The sequence below is a fragment of the Rana temporaria genome, chromosome 13, assembly GCF_905171775.1.
Source record: "Rana temporaria chromosome 13, aRanTem1.1, whole genome shotgun sequence".
Classification (NCBI taxonomy): Eukaryota; Metazoa; Chordata; class Amphibia; order Anura; family Ranidae; genus Rana; species Rana temporaria.
In genome coordinates, this window is record NC_053501.1 from 30,112,614 (window position 1) to 30,135,126 (window position 22,513).

The 22,513-nt window shown below is 46.4% G+C and overlaps 1 protein-coding gene across 2 annotated transcripts in view; it reads left to right on the forward strand.

Annotated features, from left to right (window-relative positions):
- The first annotated feature begins 532 nt into the window (after positions 1-532).
- CLBA1 (clathrin binding box of aftiphilin containing 1) overlaps positions 533-22,513 on the forward strand; it is a 32,819-nt gene continuing 10,838 nt past the window's right edge. The window contains exons 1-3 of one of the 2 annotated variants that reach the window (XM_040333637.1): positions 533-665; positions 5,532-5,558; positions 8,851-9,104. The gene's annotated coding sequence lies outside the window, so the exon portion shown is untranslated. The remainder of the gene's footprint in view (positions 666-5,531; positions 5,559-8,850; positions 9,105-22,513) is intronic. The other variant, XM_040333635.1, reaches the window with a different exon arrangement.

Below are 22,513 nucleotides of genomic sequence, written 5' to 3' on the forward strand. Positions count from 1 at the left end.
CCTTACGTAAACGACGTAAACAAATCCGCCGGGCGCACGTACGTTTCTGAATCGGCGTATCTAGCTCATTTGCATATTATACGCCGAGATCAACGGAAGCGCCACCTAGTGGCCAGCGTAAATATGCACCCTAAGATACGACGGCGTAGGAGACTCACGCCGCTCGTATCTTAGCTAATTTAAGCGTATCTGGTTTCCAGAATACGCTTAAATTTGCGACAGCGTAGATTCAGAGTTACGACGGCGTAACTCTCTGTGAATCTAGCCCACTGTATTTTTTTCAAAATTGTCGCTATATTTTTGTTTATAGCGCAAAAAATAAAAACCGCAGAGGAGATCAAATACCACCAAAATAAAGCTCTATTTGTGGGGAAAAAAGGACGTCAATTTTGTTTGGGAGCCACGTCGCACGACCGCTTAAAATTGCCGTTCAAAGCGTGACAGTGCTGAAAGCTGAAATTTCGCCTGGGCAGGAAGAGGGTATATGTGCCCAGTAAGGAAGTGGTTAAATAGCGAGGCACGTGGGGGGCTGGACAGGAAGTAGCAGGAAGGAAGGATATATTAAGCAACAGGTGAAGCCGGCGACACCCATAGCTGCTGAGTGCAGCCAGAGCTGAACACAAGCATGTGGAACAACAGGTGCCAGCAGACCTACAGCAGTAAAGGTAAGACACAGATCAGCGCCACAGCTGATCTCTGACAGGGAGAGATGTCCGGGGGGGGGGAGGTGGGAGGACCACTGCGGGGGCTTCGATCTGAGGTAAGTAATAGATAATGAGATAGTATGCTATGCACACTAGCTCATTAGGCCTTTGTCTTGTAGAGTTTTTATTTTTAAGGCTTTACAACCACTTTAATGTGTGTTAAAGTTGAAGCAAGTATAAATGAGCCCTAAGAGACCTAAAAAAAAGCACAGCTGTGGTATACCTAATATTTTTTTAAATGATTGATGTAAAAAAGCGTTTAGTGTCACATTTTAGTATTAAAATCTGCTCCTAGCCCCATATACAGTAAGTCCTATACTAACCACCTTGTAGAAGGAAGATGGTTCTATTTGCCTATTCTCAAGGTGCTCCAGTCACGTGATTGGCTTCCATTTGGATGACTCATAGTAAGCCTATGGGTGATGTCACCACACAAGCATTGTAGCTGCAGTCCCATCTCTTCTCTTCCCTGAAGCCGTCACTGGGAAGTAACCAGACTGAAGCACCCTTGGAATAGTTAAGTATAAGCATCTTTCCTCTACAGGTTACCGTACTTGGTATAGAGGCTTGGTATGAGGGTGGGAGCAGGTTTAAGATTAGATAAAGTAGAACTCTGTGCTAGAACTAACTATTAATAGGCTATTTGTTTTTATCTTGTATTTTTGGCATGAGTTCTGCTTCCAAGAGGAACTCCAGACAGTTCTGTTTAGCCAGTCTTATGATCCAGGCACTCCTGGCCAACATCACAATCAGGTTGGTGACCTTGGGCCAGATCCACAGTGAGAGTACGCCGGAGTATCTACTGATACGCCGGCGTACTTTCAAATTTCCCGCGTTGTATCTTTAGTTTGAATCCTCAAACCAAGATACGACGGCTTCTGGGTTTGATCCGACAGGCGTACGGCTTCGTACGCCTTCGGATCGTAGATGCAATACTTCGACGTCCGCTGGGTGGAGTTTGCGTTGTTTTCCGCGTCGGGTATGCAAATTAGCTATTTCCGACGATCCACGAACGTACGCGTGGCCGTCGCATTCTCTTACGTCGTCTCTAGTCGGCTTTTTCCGGCGTATAGTTAAAGCTGCTTTTTTGCCGCGTATAGTTAGATTTGCCATCGTATGGCAAATCGTTCCCGCGTCGAAATTTGAATTTTTTCTTTTTTTTGCGTAAGTCGTCCGTGAATCGGGATGGACGCAAGTCACATCTAAGTTTAACAAATGACGTCCTTACGACGTCATTTCGCGCAATGCACTGCGGGAAATTTAGAAACGGAGCATGCGCAGTTCATTCGGTGCGGGGACGCGCTTCATTTAAATGAATCACACGCCCTAATCACGATTTGAATTCCGCCGCCAGAGATACACTGCGCCGCCGTAACTTACGGCGCAAATTCGTTGTGGATTTGAAACAAAGCCAAGTAAGTTACGGCGGCGTAGCGTATCTTAGATACGCTGCGCCGGTGCCGATCTATGTGGATCTGGCCCCTTGTGTTTTCTCACTACAGTTAAGCTACACTGTGGGCCAGATTCATCAATAGATACGCCGGCGGATCTCCTGATCCGCCGTCGTATCTGTGAGACCCGACGGTTGGATCTGTGAGATCCGACGGTTGGATCTGTGAGATCCCACGGTCGGAGCTATGCAACTGATTCATAAGAACCAGTTCCGCATAGATTTCCCTTAGATCCGACTGGTGTAAGTGACTTACACCAGTCGAATCTTAGGCTGTAATCTCCCGCCGGCCGCTAGGTGTCATCGCTTTTTTTTACACGTTGCATATGCAAATGAGGAGAACCGCCGATTCACGTCCGTACGCCCGCCCGTCGCTCTTTTTCAACGTCGTTTGCGTTCGGCTTTTTCCGGCGGATAGCTACACCTGCTAATATGAGGGGTAGCTAATGTTAAGTATGGCCGACGTTCCCGCGCCGATTTTTTAATTGTTTACGTCGTTTGCGTAAGTCGATCGGGAATCCCGATGGCCGCAATTGACGTACCCGCCGCTAACAATGACGTCCTAGCGAAGTCATTTGGAGCATGCGCACTGGGCTTTTTCGCCGGCGGCGCATGCGCAGTTAAATTGGCGCGGGAACACGCCTGATTTAAATTGTACACTCCCCCTAGCCGCGGAATTTGCATTCCGCCGGGGGGAGTTACTATCCAACGATGCAATTTGCGAGGTAAGTGCTTTATGAATCATGCACTAGCCTCGCTAAATTGCACCGGCGGATCGTAAACCAGGTAGATCTAGCGGATCTAAAAATCCACTGAGCTACATGAATCCGGCCCAGTATATATATATTGGTCAACACCCACTGCCAGGTGGCGGACTGGACAGAAAAGGATCATCATATTACACATGTATTTAGTTAGCAGTGACAATATGGTAGACTTGGTCATTTTCTATCAAGTGAAGTTACAAAACACAAGTTGGTCCTCTACTTTACGGTTATGAATTTATTTGAACATAAAGGAGCAGACCTCAGTAGAAAGAAATAAGAGGTGTGTCCCTTGCGCTACTGTGAGAAAATCAAATGTCAAAGTAATGCACGAAAATTTGAAAATAACAAAAAAAACAGCAAAACCTAAAGTGTTCACAATACACAAATTATAAAGTCAAGTAAAGGTGATCTCGCTTTATCCAAGTGCTAAATTTGATATATCAATTTCCGTCCTCCTTTCTACATAAAGTCAAGTAAAGGTGATCTCACGCTGATGTCATAATCACTCGAAACAAAACAAGGCAAAAAACAAAAAAACGAATGCTACACAACATCTGTGAAAAAATGCACAATGTTGTCAGAGAGTGTCCATGTGTTTCAATCCGTGCTATATGAGTAAAGAAATAAACCAAAAGTCCCTTAGAGTGGAGATATAGAGATGTGATGTCAGACAGTATCTTCACATCATTGGATGAATCTTGATACAGTGAATAGCAATAGATATCCAAAACCGGTCTCTCTGGACTCGCACCTCATAAGATGCATAAACTTGTATATATAAGATGTTGCGACCTCTAGTGGAATGGTCCCCCAGCCTTCCCTCGCTGTGTCGCCACCTCCAATATATCTGTAGTTAATAGCCTTCACTGTCCCTGGTAGATTGCCGTGACCTCCACAGATATAACCTATAAAGAGGAGGGTTGGGGAGACAGAGAGGCTTCCAATGGTGTAGTATGTAATCTGCGTGCCAAATGTGTGCGTGCGTATGCGCCTACTACACGCGCACGACGGCTAGAACGCTCGCGTGCTCGTTAATGCGCGATTGGCGCCACTCAGCCTTTAAAAAGCTAGCAGCTGCAGTGACACTTTGCTGTCTGATCTGCAGCGTTGTATCAGTGAAATCTGTGACCTGTTACCTCAAACCGACCCGGCTCCGTCTGACCATCCCACCCTCTCCACTTCGACCCCTGGCTTGCTCTGACTCCGCTCTGCTCTCCTGCCCACCGTTACCAGACCCTGTGCCTGAATCTGACTATGCTTGCTTAACCCACCTGATTATCTGCTTACCCGGTTTGCTTCACCAGCTCCTGCTATCCAGTGCCTGTGCCAGCTCCAGAGACGCTGTCTCCTGCAACCACCGTCCCGAAGGACCACCAACCGTGCCGAGCTGCTATCGTCACCAGGCACTCCTACCTCCCCTTGCTCCCGAGCTTGCTGTCCCAACTCCAGCAGCTCCAGAGCCGGGGCTGTAAGAGAGGCCTCCCCCTGCACACTAGGCTCTGGCTACAAGGTACCTTCCAGTACATAACAGGAGGTCACGGCAATCTACCAGGGACAGTGAAGGCTATTAACTACAGATATATTGGAGGTGGTGATACAGTGAGGGAAGGCTGGGGGACCCTTCCACTAGAGGTCGCAACATCTTATATATACAAGTTTATGCATCTTATGAGGTGAGAGTCCAGAGAGACCGGTTTTGGATATCTATTGCTATTCACTGTATCAAGATTCATCCAATGATGTGAAGATACTGTCTGTCACCCCATCTCTATATCTCCACTCTAAGGCCCCGTACACACGAGAGGATCTATCCGCTGGAATTGATCTGCGGATCCGTTCCAGCGGATAGATCCGCTGGTGTGTACATCCGCGGATTTTTTTCTGCCCGACCGATTTCCAGCAGATAAAAATTTCTTAGCATGCTAAGAAATCTATCCGCTGGAATCGGCTTCAGCGGATCGATCCGGTGGTCTGTACAGACTCACCGGATCGATCCGTCCGATTCCCTCCCTCGCATGCGTCGTAATGATTCGACGCATGCGTGGGTATCCTTATATGACAGCGTCGCGCACGTCGCTGCATCATCATCGCGGCGACGGCGCGACACGTCATCGCGAAGGGATTTCGGCGCGAATTTCGATCCGATGGTGAGTACACTCCATCGGATCCAAATCCGGGGAAATCCTCGAGAGGATTTATCCACGGAAACGGTCCGGCGGACCGTATCCGCGGATCAATCCTCTCGTCTGTACCCGGCATAAGGGACTTTTTGTTTATTTCTTTACTCATATAGCACGGATTGAAACACATGGACACTCTCTGACAGCATTGTGCATTTTTTCACAGATGTTGTGTAGCATTCGATTTTTTGTTTTTTTGCCTTGTTTTGTTTCGAGTGATTATCACATCAGCGCAAGATCACCTTTACTTGACTTTATGTAGAAAGGACGGAAATTGATATATCAAATTTAGCACTTGGATCCAGTTTTCTGGATCTCTGTGGCGTAGGCTCTCTGGAAGTCACATGGAGTCTGGCAACTTTGTCTCTCTGGCATCACTTAATTTATACGATGAATTTATATTAATGGCAGATTATAATTTTTATTACAGGTAAACAGATGGGAGTGGCCAGTCATGGTATGTGGTAATGTGTTTTTAAAATAATTTGTGTATTGTCCTTCCTCTCTGCTTGCTATTCATGGAATGTTGTGAGACATCTATGGCATATAATCATAAGAAAATGCAATTATTCTAATATGTGATAGAGAACACCTTTAAATGTCAAAGTGTTCTGAGTCCTGAGAAGTACCATTCAGGGTAAAGGTTATGTCTACCCAAGAGCGGTGTTTTAGTTATAGGTGGGGCCTGTTGGGCTTCAATAATGACCTCTCCCTGCTATAATTTCTAAAAATCCCTGCACTTTTTTCTGTGCGAATCTAATGCGAGTTCAGACCTACAACTGTACAGCTGAACTCGCATCCCACAGACATCGCATGTGATCGGCAATGCAGGTGTGGTTGCAAATCACGTATCTTAGGGTGCAATATTTAGGCTGGCCGCTAGGTGGCGCTTCCATTGAGTTCGGCGTGCAATGTCTGTGATCGCACTGGTGTGAACCTAGGCTCAAAGGACTCCAAGAAAATGATTTTAATCAAACATAAAAATGGAGGTTATTTATCTATTTTTTTAACGATCTGGCTGCTGTTTGCGCTTTTAGTTTGAAGCGGAACTAAACGTTCCTATCTTTTTCAGCCAAAGATGCCCCCCATCTAAAGCTGGATACACACTATACAACTTTTGTTGTTCAATTTCCTTTAGATTTAGCTTCAACTATGTAGTGGAAGGGCCTGCCTGATTGCATACAAATTGAAAGTGTTTGGGTTTGACTATGGTTTTGATAAATATAAAAAAAAAGGAAAAAAATGTAAAGAAAATGTATAGTGTGTATCCAGCTTTAGCTCTGTTTTATCTGCAATTGCCATAGCGCTGCACAGGTGATGAGTTATGACACCAGCCATTAAATGGTTTGACAATTTGAGAGCACAAGGAAATGTGACAGTTAGCATTCCTGGGATGCTGGGAATGTATGTGCCTTTTGGAACCATTAACCACTTCCCGCCGGGTCAATAGATTTCATGCCGGGGCTCGCAGCGCGGCGATCGGTGATGAGGGGTGTCAGTCTGACACCCTGCCTCTCCGATCTCGGTAAAAAGTCTCCGGCGGAGGCTCTTTACCACGTGATCAGCCGTGTCCAATCACGGCTGATCACGATGTAAACAGGAAGAGCTGTTGATGGCTCTTCCTCACTCGCGTCTGACAGATGCGAGTAGAGGAGAGCCGATCGGCAGCTCTCCTGACAGGGGGGGTTCGCGCTGATTGTTTATCAGCGCAGCCCCCCCTCGGATGCCCACACTGGACCACCAGGGAAGCCCACACTGGACCACCGGGGAAGGGGGCAGTAAAAAAAAAAAAGAGAAAGATGCCAATCAGTGCCCACAAATGGGCACTGACTGGCAACGTGCACTGGGATAAACAAGTGATGCCCAGCAATGCCCTCAGTGCCACCCCTCAGTGTCCATCAGTGCCCATCCATGCCTAGTGCCCACCCATGCCCAGTGCCCACCCATGAGTGTCCATCAGTGCCACCCATGAGTGTCCATCAGTGTTGCCTATGAGTGCCCTATGAGTGCCCATCAGTGCTGCCTATGAGTTCCCCGTCAGTGCCGCCTATGAGTGCCTATCAGTGCCGCATATCAGTGCCGCCTATCAGTGCCCATCAGTGCCGCCTATCAGTACCTATCAGTGCCACCTCACCGGTGCCCATCAGTGCCGTCATATCAGTGCCCGTAATCGAAGAAGAAAACTTACTTATTCACAAAAAAAATAACAGAAAAAAATAAAAACTTAATTTTTTTCAAAATTTTCGGTCTTTTTTTAGTTGTTGCGCAGTAAATAAAAATTGCAGAGGTGATCAAATACCACCAAAAGAAAGCTCTATTTGTGGGTACAAAATGATAAAAACATTGTTTGGGTACAGTGTAGCATGACCGCGCAATTGTCATTCAAAGTGCGACAGCGCTGAAAGCTGAAAATTGGCTTGGGCAGGAAGGTGCGTAAGTGCCTGGTATGGAAGTGGTTAAAGTAATTATAAAGTCTTGTTTTTTTAACCACTTTAATACCAGGCACTTACACCCCCTTCCTGCCCAAGCCAATTTTCAGCTTTCAGCGCTGTCGCTGTTTAAATGACAATTGCACGGTCATGCTACACTGTACCCAAACATCATTTTTATTATTTTGTTCCCACAAATAGAACTTTCTTTTGGTGGTATTCGATCACCTCTGCGGTTTTTAAATTTTTTGCTAAACAAATAAAAAAAAATACCAAAAAATAAATAAAAATGTTTTCATTTATTTCTGTTATAAAATTTTGTAAATAAGTACGTTTTCTCCTTCACTGATAAGGCGGCACAGATGAGGTGGCACTGACGATGGGCACTGGTAGGCGGTACTGATATGCAGCACTGATGGGCATTGATAGGCGGCACTGATGGGCACTCATGGGTGGCACTGATGAGCACTGAAAGGCTGTACTGATTAATACTTTTGGGTGGCACTGATAGGCGGCACTGATGGTCACTGATACGTAGCACTGATGGGCACTGATAGATGACACTAGAGGTTCTCCAAGACTAGAAAGTTATTTGAAGGGTTCCTCTATGTTAAAGGATCACTAAAGGAATTTTTTTTTTTAGCTAAATAGCTTCCTTTACCTTACTGCAGTCCTGGTTTCATGTCCTCATTGTTCGTTTTTGCTTTGAAGTTGCTGTAATTCTGCTGTGATCTCCACACTTCCTGGTTGTCTGTTTCCTTATAACCACAGTACTGGGAGCTTTCTCACGGTGGTCTAAGCTGTCATTTCTGTGTGTCTAAAACTCCTCAGAACCAATCAGATTCATTTTAAAAACAAAACACTGCCCTGGATTTTTTTTTTTTTTTCTGTGTGTCTCTTTACTTCACATAAACATGAAACCAGTTTAAAACCGAAAGTGAAACTAGAGGCACATTATATGATTGAATTTAATCTATTTTTGATCATTTTTAAAATGAATCAGTTAACTTTTATGTCTCTATACCCTGTAAACAGTCATTTATTTTTCCTTTAGTGACCCTTTAAGGTTGAGAAAGGCTGTTGTATGCGGACAATGTCACACATACATCTCTGCGGGTTCTTAGATTTTTATTCCTGATCTTCCCGACAAATCCTTATCTTTTTAGAGGGGATTACAAGACTACAAGATCTTCTAATGTCACCAAAGCATCTGTTCTCTCTCTCTCTCTCTCTCTCTCTCTCTCTCTCTCTCTCTCTCTCTCTCTCTCTCTCTCTCTCTCTCTCTCTCTCTCTTCACATTTTCTCTCTGGCTTACTGCAGGTTAAAAACAGGCTTAGCGAGGAAACGAAAAAAAAAAAAAAAGAAATCCCTGGGCGTGTAGTCATTAACCTACATTGCATGGGAGGTATTCCTCTGCGAAGTGAAAGAAAGACTCCACCTGCCTGGAGGAGACAGTCACACCTCTCTGACCTGCACAGGAGAGTTCAGGAAACCAAGAGGAAGTCAAATCAGAAGTGCCTGTCTTAGCAACGAGCTTCATCTACAGAGGCTGCCCGGCACAACCGCACATCAAGGTGAGAAATTCCACTTTATTCTATGTGGGTGACAATAGAAACGATGGCACAAAGCAGCAGGGAGTCAGGAAGCTCAGTGCCGTAAATCTCGCAGATTGCTCGTAGTTTGTGATGTCAGCTAATGTTAGATGTTCATAGCGTATAAAAATAAATATTTAACAGGTTTGCATAGCAAGCTTGTAGAAAGATGAGCGGTGATGTGCAGCACCGAGCAGAGACGACGGTCAGATCTGGAGGCACTCTGGGGTCGCCAAGCGTTCACGTTCGTGCTGTGGTGATTGGCTGTTAGCTTATCTACTGATTAGACAAAGTTCTAAAGCTGGCCATACACCCATAGATTTCTTACATTCAGCCTATGGGCCAAGCTAATGAAATAGATTCCCCCTTATCCATCCACGGTGAATCCCTCTGCTACGCTATGTCTAAAGCCTGGTACCAGGGCCGGCCCTACCATGGGACCCGATGGTACCATTGTACCAGGCAGCACTTTCAGGGGGGCAGCAAATTTCCTGCCCGCACGCCATCCCATTCCGCCAGCTCCACTCTCCACTTCACTGTGGGGTTAATTGCCGCCCGACCGCTCCTCCCGTTCCGCTCTCCGCTCCATTGCATGAATAGAGCCATAACAGGTCCTTTTTATACTCCTATATACATGTATAGAGCCATGATAGGTCCACTTTAGTTATCATGATATAAAATAATGGATGTGGGGGCATTTTGGTGAACGTAATTTTTTTTTGGGGGGGGGGGGCATTTCATTCTTGGTTCCAGGCAGCACAATGTCTTGGGCCGGCACTGCCTGGTACACAATAATTTGTATCCGTACTAGTAAGGATGGGCTCAGGTGTGTTCGCAACTCCCTGTGCCCGCCAGGAAGCTGACACTGCACAGCGCTAATCACAGGCAGAGACACATTTTCATCGCAGCTGCACAGATCGAGAAATGCCTCACTGCCTGTGATTAGCGCAGCACAGTGTCAGCTTCCTGGCAGGCTCTGCCCGTGCGGGTTCTGAACACGCCTGAGCTCACCTTTACTAGTAAGGATGGGCTCAGGTGTGTTCGCAACTCCCTTGCCCGCCAGGAAGCTGACACTGCGCAGCGCTAATCACAGGCAGAGACACATTTCCCGATTCGCAGCTGCACAGATCGAGAAATGCCTCACTGCCTGTGATTAGCGCAGCACAGTGTCAGCTTCCTGGCAGGCTCTGCCCGTGCAGGTTCTGAACACGCCTGAGCTCACTTTTACTAGTAAGGATGGGCTCAGTTGTGTTTGCAACTCCCTTGCCCGCCAGGAAGCTGACACTGCGCAGCGCTAATCACAGGCAGTGATTAGTGCGGCTGCACAGATCGGGAAATGTCTCACTGCCTGTGATTAGCGCTGGCGGGCGCGGGCACGTGGAGTTGCGAACACGCCTGAGCCCATCCTTACATGCTAGTCTCATGGAGAATGAAGAGGTTACTCATATTTATGAAAATTCTCGTACGACAGAATACTTTGGAAGTGATGTAATGTGTTGAACTGTTTTGTAATGTATTCTTTCGTTTTCCGAGCATGTGTAGTCTTACCATTTTTTTTTTTTTTTGAACAAAAACTGTACTAATTAAATGAAAATCGAACATTGTGTTCACTTTAGATAAAAAAAATTCTAGCCTGTACCTTTAGGTTTTGTCGTCAGAAAAGACAGAATCAGCTGTCAAAAGCTCTGTACTAACGATCATATATTCAACCGATCGTTTGTCGTATGAATTTTTTCTTCCGATCTTCTTGTCATGTGTATGGGCCTCAACACCCAGCGTCGGCTGTCAGAATATCCGAATAGTGTTTGCATCTGATTGGATACAGGTGCTGTCCAGCTGACCATTTTCCACCCTGATCCATTGAATTTTTATATGGGTATTGGGTGGAGTGGTGCCAACAGAGCCACCCACTGATCACATTTCAGCAAGTTTATTAGGAGCCAAGATGCGCTCTGTGAATGGCCAGCTTAAATGCAGATGATATTTCTTTGAGGTTGGCAAGTAATCTATACAGGTGCTCTCGAACAGGAAACTGATTTCCCCCTATCCCCCCCTGGCTGGAATTCACAATGTTGGATCAGTGCTGGGACTAGGGCCCAGGGCGAATATGCCAAACTGCACCCCCCCCCCCCCCAAATATATGAGCATTATGGACCAGATTCACATAGAATTGCGTTACGCGGTGTAACGTATCCCATTTTCGTTACACCGCCGCAGGTTTACAGCGTAAGTGCCTGATTCACAAAGCACTTACCTGTAAACTTGCGGCGGCGTAGCGTAAATCCGCTCGGCGCAAGCCCGCCTAATTCAAATGGGGCAGGCACCATTTAAATTAGGCGCGTTCCCGCGCCGAACGTACTGCGCATGCTCCGTCCCTAAAATGACCCGACGTGCATTGCGCTAAATGATGTCGCAAGGACGTCATTGGTTTCGACGTTAACGTAAATGGCGTCCAGCGCCATTCACGGACGACTTGCGCAAACGATGTGAAATTTAAAAATTCGACCCGGGAACGACGGCCATACTTAACATTGGTTAGGCCACCTAGAGGGCATGCTTAGTTTTACGCGACGCATCTCTACGGAAACTACGTAAATTTAGATCGACGGGCAAAGCAGACGTTCGTGAATCGCCGTAACTAGTCATTTGCATATTCTACGCCGACCGCAATGGAATCGCCACCTAGCGGCCGGCCTAGAATTGCAGCCTAAGATCCGACGTAACACAGTTGCACCTGTCGGATCTTAGGGCTATCTATGCGTAACCTGATTCTATGAATCAGGCGCATAGATACGACAATCGTATCTCAGAGATACGACGGCGTATCAGGAGATACACCGTCGTATCTCTTTTGTGAATCTGGCCCCATGTGTCCGCAACCCCCCCCCCCCTGCAAAAACACTGAGCAATAATCTACAGGCTACTATAAACTCTTCCTCCATCCTCCCAAATACAAATTTGCCCCCTGCTGAAATCACCCCTCCCTCTCAGTACAACCCCTCCCCCCCCCCCCAAAAAAAACACCCCTCCCAGCACAAATGCTCCACTATGGACGCACCGCCACTGATATATATATATATATAAAATTATATTGAACCTTCAAACGAAATTCTGCCCGTATATGGATAGCTTTAATCACCAGGTTAAATTGTATTTTTTTTTCTTTTTTTAACAATGGATTTCCACATCCACATACCGTTTCAGACACTAGATGCCACATTAGTGCCCCCCCCTTTTTTTATTATTATTTTTGGGGAAATTGCTGTGAATTTTGGCAATTTTACCATCCTAGTGTTGCATTTATGGTCATTTTAGTACTGAAATTAGTTCCTGAAGCTAGTATATTTTATACGCTGCTGTTGGGGTTAATTTTTAAAACTGCCAGCCTAAGGGATAAGACGACGAGCAGAATGATCTGCGTCATGACTTTCAAAAGATGGGACAATTCTATGAGAAGTCTATAGAATTGTGCCTGGAGCTCTGAGGAACAATACTGGATGTGGTTAGACCGAGGAGCCATGTATTGTAGCGGTGACCCGGCTTTTGCTTAGCTGCAGACAACTCCCCGTTGGGAGACTCTCCTGTGCCGTAGAGCTGCTCGCGGGTTGCCAAGCAATTCTCTGGCTTCTTCCAACAGAGCACTGTTCTGTTCTTTATAGGAAAGAGCATAGTCATGTTGCTGGATGAGCTACTGTGAAGAATGCTAGGGAAGGTACAACCACCCGCATTGGTGTATAGTTTTCATATCTCTGCCAAATACGTAAACACAAAAAATCCTTATTTGCATCAGAAGGGAAAATCCATTCTGCGGAGGTAGTATCTTTATATTTTTTTAATAGCTTTTTGTATGTTATGATGTTTGTTATGTAGTAGAGGCCAATGCATCTTTTCTGATTTTAGGTGGTGCCGTAGGTCTGCACAGTGGCTTGGTTAGCACTTAAAGGGTCACTAAAGGAAAACATTTTTTTTGCTGAAATGACTGTTTATTGGGTATAGAGACATAAAAGTTAACTGATTCCTTTTAAAAATGATTAAAAATTGAATTTAATCTATCATATAATGTGCTTTTAGTTTCACTTTCGGTTTTAAAGGTACATACATGAAGTTCCGGGTGAGAGGTGAGTCGGGAAGACACACAGAACAAAAACAAACAAATCCAGGGCAGTGTTTTGTTTTTAAAATGAATCTGATTGGTTCTGAGGAGTTTTAGACACACAGTAATGACAGCTTAGACCACCGTGAGAAAGCTCCCAGTACGATGGTTATAAGGAAACAGGCAACCAGGAAGTGTGGAGATCACAGCAGAATTACAGCTACTTCAAAGCAAAAACGAACAATAAGGACATGAAACCAGTACTGCAGTAAGGTAAAGGAAGCTATTTAGCTAAAAATTCCTTTAGTGACCCTTTAAGCCTTGCAGCACTGTGTGATCCATTAGGTAGATTCAGTAAGAGTTAGACTCAGAATCTAAGCCGACTTATGTTTAAGTGTATGCTCAAACAGAGATACGCTTAAACATATCTACGATACGACAGCTTGCGCCGTCCTATCTTAGATTGCAATATTTCGGATGGCCGCTAGGTGGCGCTTCCATTGTGGTCGGCGTAGAATATGTAAATGAGTAGATACGCCGATTCACGAACGTACGCCCGGCCGACGCAGTACTTTTACACCGTTTACGTTAGAGATAGGCCGCCTAAAGTTAGAGCTTAGCCCTACATGGAATAGTAATGTTAAGTATGGCCGCCGTTCCCGCGTAGAAATTCAATTTTTTTACGTCGTTTGCGTAAGTCGTCCGTGAATCGGGATTTACGTCGTTTACGTCCACATCAATAGGCCCGTGCGGCGTACTTAGCCGCAATGCACACTGGGAAATGTAGGCGCATGCGCAGTTCGTATAAAACGTAAGGTCAAGCTCCATTTACATAAAAAACGCCCCCCTCAACAACATTTAAATTAGGCGCCCTTACGCCCGCCGATTTAGGCTACGCTGCCGTAACTTAGCAGGTAAGTACATTGTGAATCATGTACTTGCCTCGCTAACTTACGGCGGCGTAGCTTAAATTCCTTAAGCTACACCACCGCAAAGTTGAGCAAATGTACCTGAATCTAGCTAGTTGATTTTCTTATGTTTTTTTTGTATGGACATACAAAGTAATTAGGAGAAAACAAAACAGTCAAAGCGTAATTAAAATGAAGAAAAATAGAAAAGCCCCCTGTGTTCCTTGGTTCAAATTTTGGCCAGGACAATATCTGTATGGAGTTTGCTTGTTCACCCCCCTAGGTTTCCTCCAGGTACTCCTGTTTCCTCTCGCACGCCAAAGACGTGATAGGTTAATTGGCTCCTGTCTAAATTAGCCATAGTACTGTATGCACATGTATTATCACGTTCTGCATGCCAGTCCCAAGACAAGCAATTATAAAGGCTTGAGGAAAGACCCAGCAACCTACCGTGTAAAAATTTGCCATGACAATTCTTTGCAAAAGCCTTTTAATGTAACAATAAACATGTTACAGTATTTTAATGTAAAAAGAAAAAACATGTTATACTTACCCCCGAACCTCCTCTTCTGGGGTCCCCCACCGGCACTCCATGCCCCTCCTCTTCAGTAAGAGCTGCTTTTAATTGGGGCACTTGGTCACCCTGTCTTATTCTAATGACACAGACCGGGCGAATCGGGCCCACCCCTGCTCCCTCTTCGCATGCATTTGATTGACAGAAGCGGGAGCCAATGGCTCCCACTGCTATTAATCTTCCCAGTAAAGAAGACAGAGATGCTGCTCTTGTGCACATCGCTAGATTGGAGCGGGCTCAGGTAAAAATAGGGGGGTGTAAGGGAACCCTGGGTAACGGGCACGGGCATAACAGGATGTGCACTGGCGCATGCGTGAGCGCGCACGGGCACGAACACGTGCATGCATTGGTGCGCATACACATGCACGCATTGGTGCCAGTGCGCCTATTTAAACTAGGCAATGACATACACACTTTGCTGAGTGGTCTTTCAGCTTGTTTCCTGTTACCAGACCTGTTCCTGTTCCTTGTTACTGACCCGGTTTCATCTGTACCTGTCTTGGATCTCCACCTACCTACCTGTGACCCCCGGCTTGTGTTGACTCTGTCCTGCCTTATGTTCCTGTACCTCGCTGCCCGACTGTGTACCAGACCCGGCCTGTATCCTGACTTAGTCTCTGCCTCACATCTTGGTATCTGCTCAGCTGTTGATGACCCCCTGGCTTTCGTTCCGGCTACGCCTCCGCCTGCTGTTCCAGCAACACGGAGTTCCTCTCTTCAGTACCAGGCCAGTGATCTCCAGCCAACAGGTCTCTGCCAAGGCCCAGCCAGAGCCATCTTCTACATCGGCCCTTGTGCCACTCTGTGTCCTTCACTCCCTGTTATCTCTACCAGGGGTGTGGGACAGGAGGTGCAAGAGAAGCCCCTTCTACTGCTCGATCTCCACCAGGTACGTGACGGGGGACTGGGTGGATCCTGCAGCCCAGAAGATGTAAACCTTGAGGCTTTAGAAACACTTCAAGCATATGAGACATGGTGCCCAAATAACAGGCCCGTAGAATAGCTGAGAGTCAGATAAGGCTGAACTTAATTTACAAAACAAAATAACACTTTCTGCTACCCTGCTCCCCCCATTCCTTTTACACTTCTTCACAGTTAAGTAACATAGTTGGTAAGGTTGAATAAAGACATCAGCCCATCCAGTTCAGCCTGTGTGGATGTTGCATACCTGGTCGGAGGCCAAAGTGCTGAGAGGGCTTCCCTTGCAGCTGAGTGCAGGGCATCCCTGGAGGTGGTAACAGGGCATGCTATGCCCCCAAAAAAACAGGGGTTGCCAGCTGCAACAGACTGATGAGAAGATGTCTGCTAAATGGCGGCTGGACAAGCAGGATCTACTGCTGGGCAGGAGTCCCACAGATGTACCAGATGAGACTTGGCAGAAGCAGGGTCAGGAGCCAGGCCAGTAGTCATGCAGGGAATGTCAGCCATAAGTAAGGCAGCAGTGTTAGGAGTAAGCCAAGGTCAATCACTGGTAATCGGGCAGCAGCAGAGTCCAAGTGCAAGTCAAAGGTCATACACGAATTGGCAGGGTCAATGAAGCAAGCCGAGGGTCAAAGCCAGGAATGGAGGCAAGGCGGGTCAAAGGCAAAATGGGTCGGTAACAGAAAATCCAATAATATCAAGAACTGGAAAGAAGGAACACACAGGGGGAGCTGAAGATCTTCCAGCAACTAATGGCTCATGTTGCTGGCTTTAAATAGAACACTTGGTGCCTGCCAATGTGCATTTGCATTGGCAAATTTCTATGTGCCAATCTCCTATTCCACTGGGCTTTGGCAGGTGGGCCAGTTCTTCTGTAAACCATTCTCTGACAGTGGGTGTGTGTATTCATTTATGTCTCTACCACTTCACATATCCCTGTATATTGTGTCCGCTAAGATGCCCATCTAAAGATTTTTGGAAATGACACTGGTCTACAAGGAGAAAGCCTCAGAAATTAAAGTAGCTACATTTTACCAGATTTGGATCACTTATGAAGAAAAATTAAGTCCTGAGTATTAATTGGCTCCTGTTTTCAAGATGCAGCTTCAGGTCAAAATAATAAAAAATTACGAGGGGGATGTTCGATTATGCTCCATAACTTTTCTGCAAAACGTGATATAGCAATGAGAATGGTGCCTCACCAATCTTTATAAATGTTTCTTTTTGTTGATACCAATAACATAACTTTACATTAATTTATTGTTTTTTCATGTAACATTTCCATGCTCCCTCCACACCATTGGGACTTTGAAAGGCATGGACTTTTTCTTCTAGCCAATGATGCAGGTAAGCAGGGATGGACTGGCCATTGGGACTACAGGGAGTTTCCCGGTGGGCCGATGGCTCAGTGAGCCGGCTTCAGTGACAGCGGACTGCCACCCCCCTCCGCTCCTCCCTCCCCACGGCGCTCACCTGGGGGGAGAACAAAGAAGCAGGGGGACGACAGAGGAGTATGGGGGAGGAGACAGCTGACTCAACAGCTATGGCCTGGGAGTTTCTCACTTCTGCCTAATCTTGTCCCATAAGGGGGGCACCGAACTGATTCTTTGCCCCAGGTGAAATAATGTCTAGCTTCCCCACTGGCACTGCCTATAAAAGTACCAGTACCAGCCGTTCTACTCTAATAAAGTAGAACGGCTAGTGAAGGGGGAGAGGGGGCTTGGGTGGCCGGGGGGGGGGGTGCGAGAGTTGTCCGGCCGCCATGGGAGAGACCTGTCAAAGTGGGCCAGTCTGGATAAAGTCCAGGGCCAAATTTCTGCCCCTGTCCAACCCTGCAGGTAAGTTGCACATGTAATGCAACAATAACGAGCGGGCCCAACTCTTGTCTCGATCCCCTATTTTGCATCCAAAATATAGGTGGTATGCCTTCGTCTACCACTGCCGCCCTACTGAACTTTTGAGATGCAAATGTAACCTTGCCACGGATGTAGCAGAAGTTATCTTTGTTGTTTATATAGTTTTGAGGCATCTTGGCTTCTGAGGGAAGATATCACGCAACTGTTCCTTCGGAAATGTTAGGCAATGGCAGTTTCACAAGTCACCAGATGTAACTGTAAGATCTGACCAAGACAAATGTACCTTGCAATGAAAGAACAAAAAATGACAGTTGGGTAATGATCTTTAGTCTCAAAGTGAAGATAAATTTATAGGCCCGGATTCACAAAGCACTTGCGCCGACGTATCTCAAGATACGCTGTCGTAAGTACAAATGTGCGCCGTCGTATCTATGCGCCGACCCACAAACTAAGATACGCCTAAAAATAGGCTTCATCCGACCGACTTAACTTGCCTATGCCGGCGTATCGTGGTCGCATATTTACGCTGGACGCATGTGGCGCTCCCATTGATTTTCTATTCAAATATGCAAATGAGGGAGATACGCTGATTCACAATCGTACTTGCGCCCGACGCAGGCTACGACTGGTGCGTGTAAGTTGTACGTACGGCGTAAAGTTATGCCCCATAAAGGAGGTGTAACTCAGCAGCATCCATGCAAAGGACTGCACCAGGGAACACAAGCCGGCGTATTTTACGTAGTTTACATTGTACGTGAATAGGGCTGGGCGTAGGTTACGTTCATGCCGTAGGCAGTGATCCGGCGTATCTTAGGCAGTTGTTCCGACATGATTGTGAGCATGCGCACTGAGATGCGCCCACGGGACGGCCCATGCGCAGTTGGCAATATGTATCTGTCTGGCGCTCGGCACATCATTTGCATGGGGTCACGCCTTATTAGCATGGCTCACACTCACTTCCACTTACGCCGCCTTACGCCTGAGAAACCCAGCGCAGATTTGGGAGGAAGTGCTTTGTGAATTCAGTGCTTGCCTCTCTGCGCTGCGTCGGCGTAGCGTAAAGGAGATTCACTACGGCGGCATAAATATGCGCCAGTGTCTGTGAATCCGGGCCATACAGTTCATGTGGTACCGTTTTCATTGTTCTACTGTACTTTGTTGAAAAGTTATGAGACCTCATGATCATCAGACACCTCCCTCCCTTGTAGACAAATATACTCGCCTGAATTCGCACCAGTGCCGCACCGCAATGCCTAGAAAATACACAAGTTTTTTTCGGCAATGCGCAGTGCGAATGCATCGCACATATGTGAACCAGCCTCATTGAAATCAATGTATTTTATAATGTTATGCGAATTGGATGCGTTTTAAGCCACAACCAATTTGCATAGGTGTGAATACGGCCTAAATGTTAATCCCTTCCCAGCCAGTGTCATAGTACAGTGACAGTGTATATTATTAGCACTTATCACTGTATTAGTGTCACTGGTGATGTTAGTGTCATATTTTTCCACCGCACTATCACAGTCCCACTATAATTCACTGCCATTAGTAGTATTAAAAAGTAGTATTTTTATTTTTTTTGTTTAGCAAAAATAAAAACCACAGTAGTGATCAAATGCCACCAAATAAAAGCTTTATTAGTGTGAAAATAATCCATTTAAATTTAATTTGCGCACAGTGGGGTAGATTCAGAGAGAATTTACGCCGGCGTATCCACTTGGGCACGGCTGGCTGCAGATGGACACTTGGGCACGGCTGGCTGCAGATGGACACTTGGGCACGGCTGGCTGCAGATGGACACTTGGGCACGGCTGGCTGCAGATGGACACTTGGGCACGGCTGGCTGCAGATGGACACTTGGGCACGGCTGGCTGCAGATGGACACTTGGGCACGGCTGGCTGCAGATGGACACTTGGGCACGGCTGGCTGCAGATGGACACTTGGACACCTGGTAATGGTGGGTGCTGCATTCCTGGCAATTGGGGGGGGGGGGGGGGGGGGGGGTTTGGAAGATGGGCACTGAACCTTGTTTTGCTTCAGTTCTTTATTTAATTTTTTAAGTTTTTTTTTTTCCCTTAAAACTTCCCTCATAAAATGAAGGTGCATGTTATACGTCAATATATACAGTATATCCAAATAATGTGCCTGAGCTTATCTCTTTACTCACACACAGCCACAAAGGCAAGCAGTGCCGGCCCAAGACATTGTGCTGCCTGGTACCAAGAATGAAATGCTGCCCCCCCCAAAAAAATTACGCCCACCAAAATGCCCCCACATTCATTATTTTATATCATGATAACTAAAGTGGACCTATCATGGCTCCATACATGTATATAGGAGTATAAAAAGGACCTGTTATGGCTCTATTCATGCAATTAACCCCACAGTCGAGCGGAGAGTGGAACGGGAGGAGCGATCGGGCGGCAATTAGCCCCACAGTGGAGTGGAGAGTAGAGCCGGCGGAATGTGATGGCGTGCAGACAGGAAATTTGCTGCCCCCCTGAAAGTGCTGCCTGGTACAATGGTACCATCGGGTCCCATGGTAGGGCCGGCCCTGAAGGCAAGGGAATTATTGTTGGGCAGTGTATTAGTGCTCGAACGAACACACTTAGACTGAATTTTAATAGTTCAAAGAATGTTAGGCAAAATGGTCGGCCCTCGCGCATGTTCACTTCATCAAATCTGGCCCTCTTTGAAAAAAGTTTGGACACCCCTGCCTTAGAGAGCAATGGTTCTCAACCTTGCTGAGACCAGAGCCTGGTGAAAAAAAAATTATATTTGCACAATAAAAGTATGGGAATACGTAATATGTATTGAAATTCTTGAAGGCTTTGGATGTCGCTGTGGGGGTGGGAGGGGAGATAAACATTCTGGAGGGGCTAGAGAACTCTGCAGCAGACTTGATGGCCCTTTAGGGGGTGGGGTTTCTGGAGGGAACTGGGGGGATGGAGTCTGTGGAGGGGGGTGGGGGTTCCTGTAGGACAGGGGTCTCCAAACATTTGAAACAAAGGGCCGGTTTATTGTCCTTCAGACTCTTGGAGGGCCGGACTTTGGCAAGCGGGAGGTGGAAATTTTCCTGGTACCAGTAGGACTCAACATATGGTATTAGGGGGAGAAATAGTGCCCCATCGTTTGTATCATAGGGAGGAATAGTGCCCCATTAGTGGTGTCAGTGGGAGAAATGGTGTCAGATGTCAGAATAGTGTCTTGTATCAGTGGGAGGGATACTGCCCCAAGATCCCTGCTCTAGGAGACTGGAGGTTTAAGGGTACTGTGGGGCACTGTGGGAGGTTGGAGGCTCTGTAGCAAGCTTGGAGGCACTGAGGGGCTTGGTGGGCATTGTGGGAGGTTGGTGGGTACTGAGGGCTCCTAAGGGGTCTAGGGGAAAATGAGAAATTTAGGGGCACTGCGGGCCACTATGGGAGCCCGTGTGGCACTGTGAGAGGTTGGATGGCACTATGGGAGGTTAGGAGATCTGCAGCTATCATGAGGCCGTGGCTTTTGAGGACCACTGCCTTAGAGGGCACATTGGTCACATTGTCAACGTTGATGAAAATATTGATTAGTGGAGTTCCTCTTTAGTATTTGAAGGAAAAATCAAATCCCCCTTGTGTTTTTATTGAAAACGTCTACATTTCAAAACCGTCATACACTCAATTATCCGGTAGTCAGACAGTAGTGTATTATTTTTTTAACATGACATTTGAACACATGATTGGAATATGAGCCTTTGAATACACATTGCAACATTTTCATAGCCTTGTGAGTCGGATCTATCTGTAATACACTATATCCTTTGTTAGATGAACATCCAATACTTGACTTCTTCTTCCTTGTGCCTTAATTAAAGAATAACTGTTCTTTTTAAACTAAATTACAGTCCTGAAATAATTCAAGCTGAACTCCAGGTTGAGATAAAAAAACAGCAATCAATGCAGTTACAGTATGTGTCCATGAAAAAAAAGAAATATACCTTTTTAAATTAAGTTGGTTTAAAGGGGACCTTTGAGTAAGGACGGAGTTCACATTGGCCCTAAGTAAAAGGGGAGAGGGTCCAGTTAATTTCAGTGGAGTGGAAATGAAATCCATATATGGGGGCTGTTTTTTACCTGTGAGGTTCACATGGCACTGCTTAGTTAAGCATTTAGGGCCAGATTCAGGTACAGCGGGCGTATCTGTGCGGCGGCGTAACGTATCCGATTTACGTTACGCCGCCGCAAGTTTTTCAGGCAAGTGCTTTATTCACAAAGCACTTGCCTGTAAAGTTGCGGCGGCGTAGCGTAAATCACCCGGCGGAATTCAAATTCGGCGGGTAGGGGGCGTGTATCATTTAAATGAAGCGCGTCCCCGCGCCGAACGAACTGTGCATGCGCCGTCCCTAAAATATCCCAGTGTGCATTGCTCCAAATGACGTTGCAAGGACGTCATTGGTTTCGACGTGAACGTAAATGACGTCCAGCCCCATTCACGGACGACTTACGCAAACGACGTAACTTTTTAAAATTTTGACGCGGGAACGACGGCCATACTTAACATTGGCTGCGCCTCATATAGCAGGGGCAACTATACGCCGGGAAAAGCCTAACGTAAACGTCGTAACTTTACTGCGTCGGCCGCGTGTACGTTCGGGAATTCGCGTATCTAGCTAATTTGCATACTCGACGCGGAAATCGACGGAAGCGCCACCTAGCGGGGGAAAAAAATTGCAGTTTAGATCCGACGGCGTAAGAGACTTACGCCTGTCGGATCTAAAGGATATCTAGAATCTAAGAATCAGTCGCATAGATACGACGGGGCCGGATTACGACTTACGACAGCGTACATGGCGCTGCGCCGTCGTAAGTCCTTTCTGAATCTGGCCCTTCGTTTTAGCATTTGGGCCACTGTCAGTTCAGAGGCAGAAGGCTGCAGTGTGTGGGGTGCAGTGTCTCCTCATCCCTATGTTGATGACGACAAAAGCCTGAAACAAATCCTCCTACATCAGTTGTACATATTTATCTGCAGTCTTTTCTCCTCTACATCTGTTCAAAGTGCT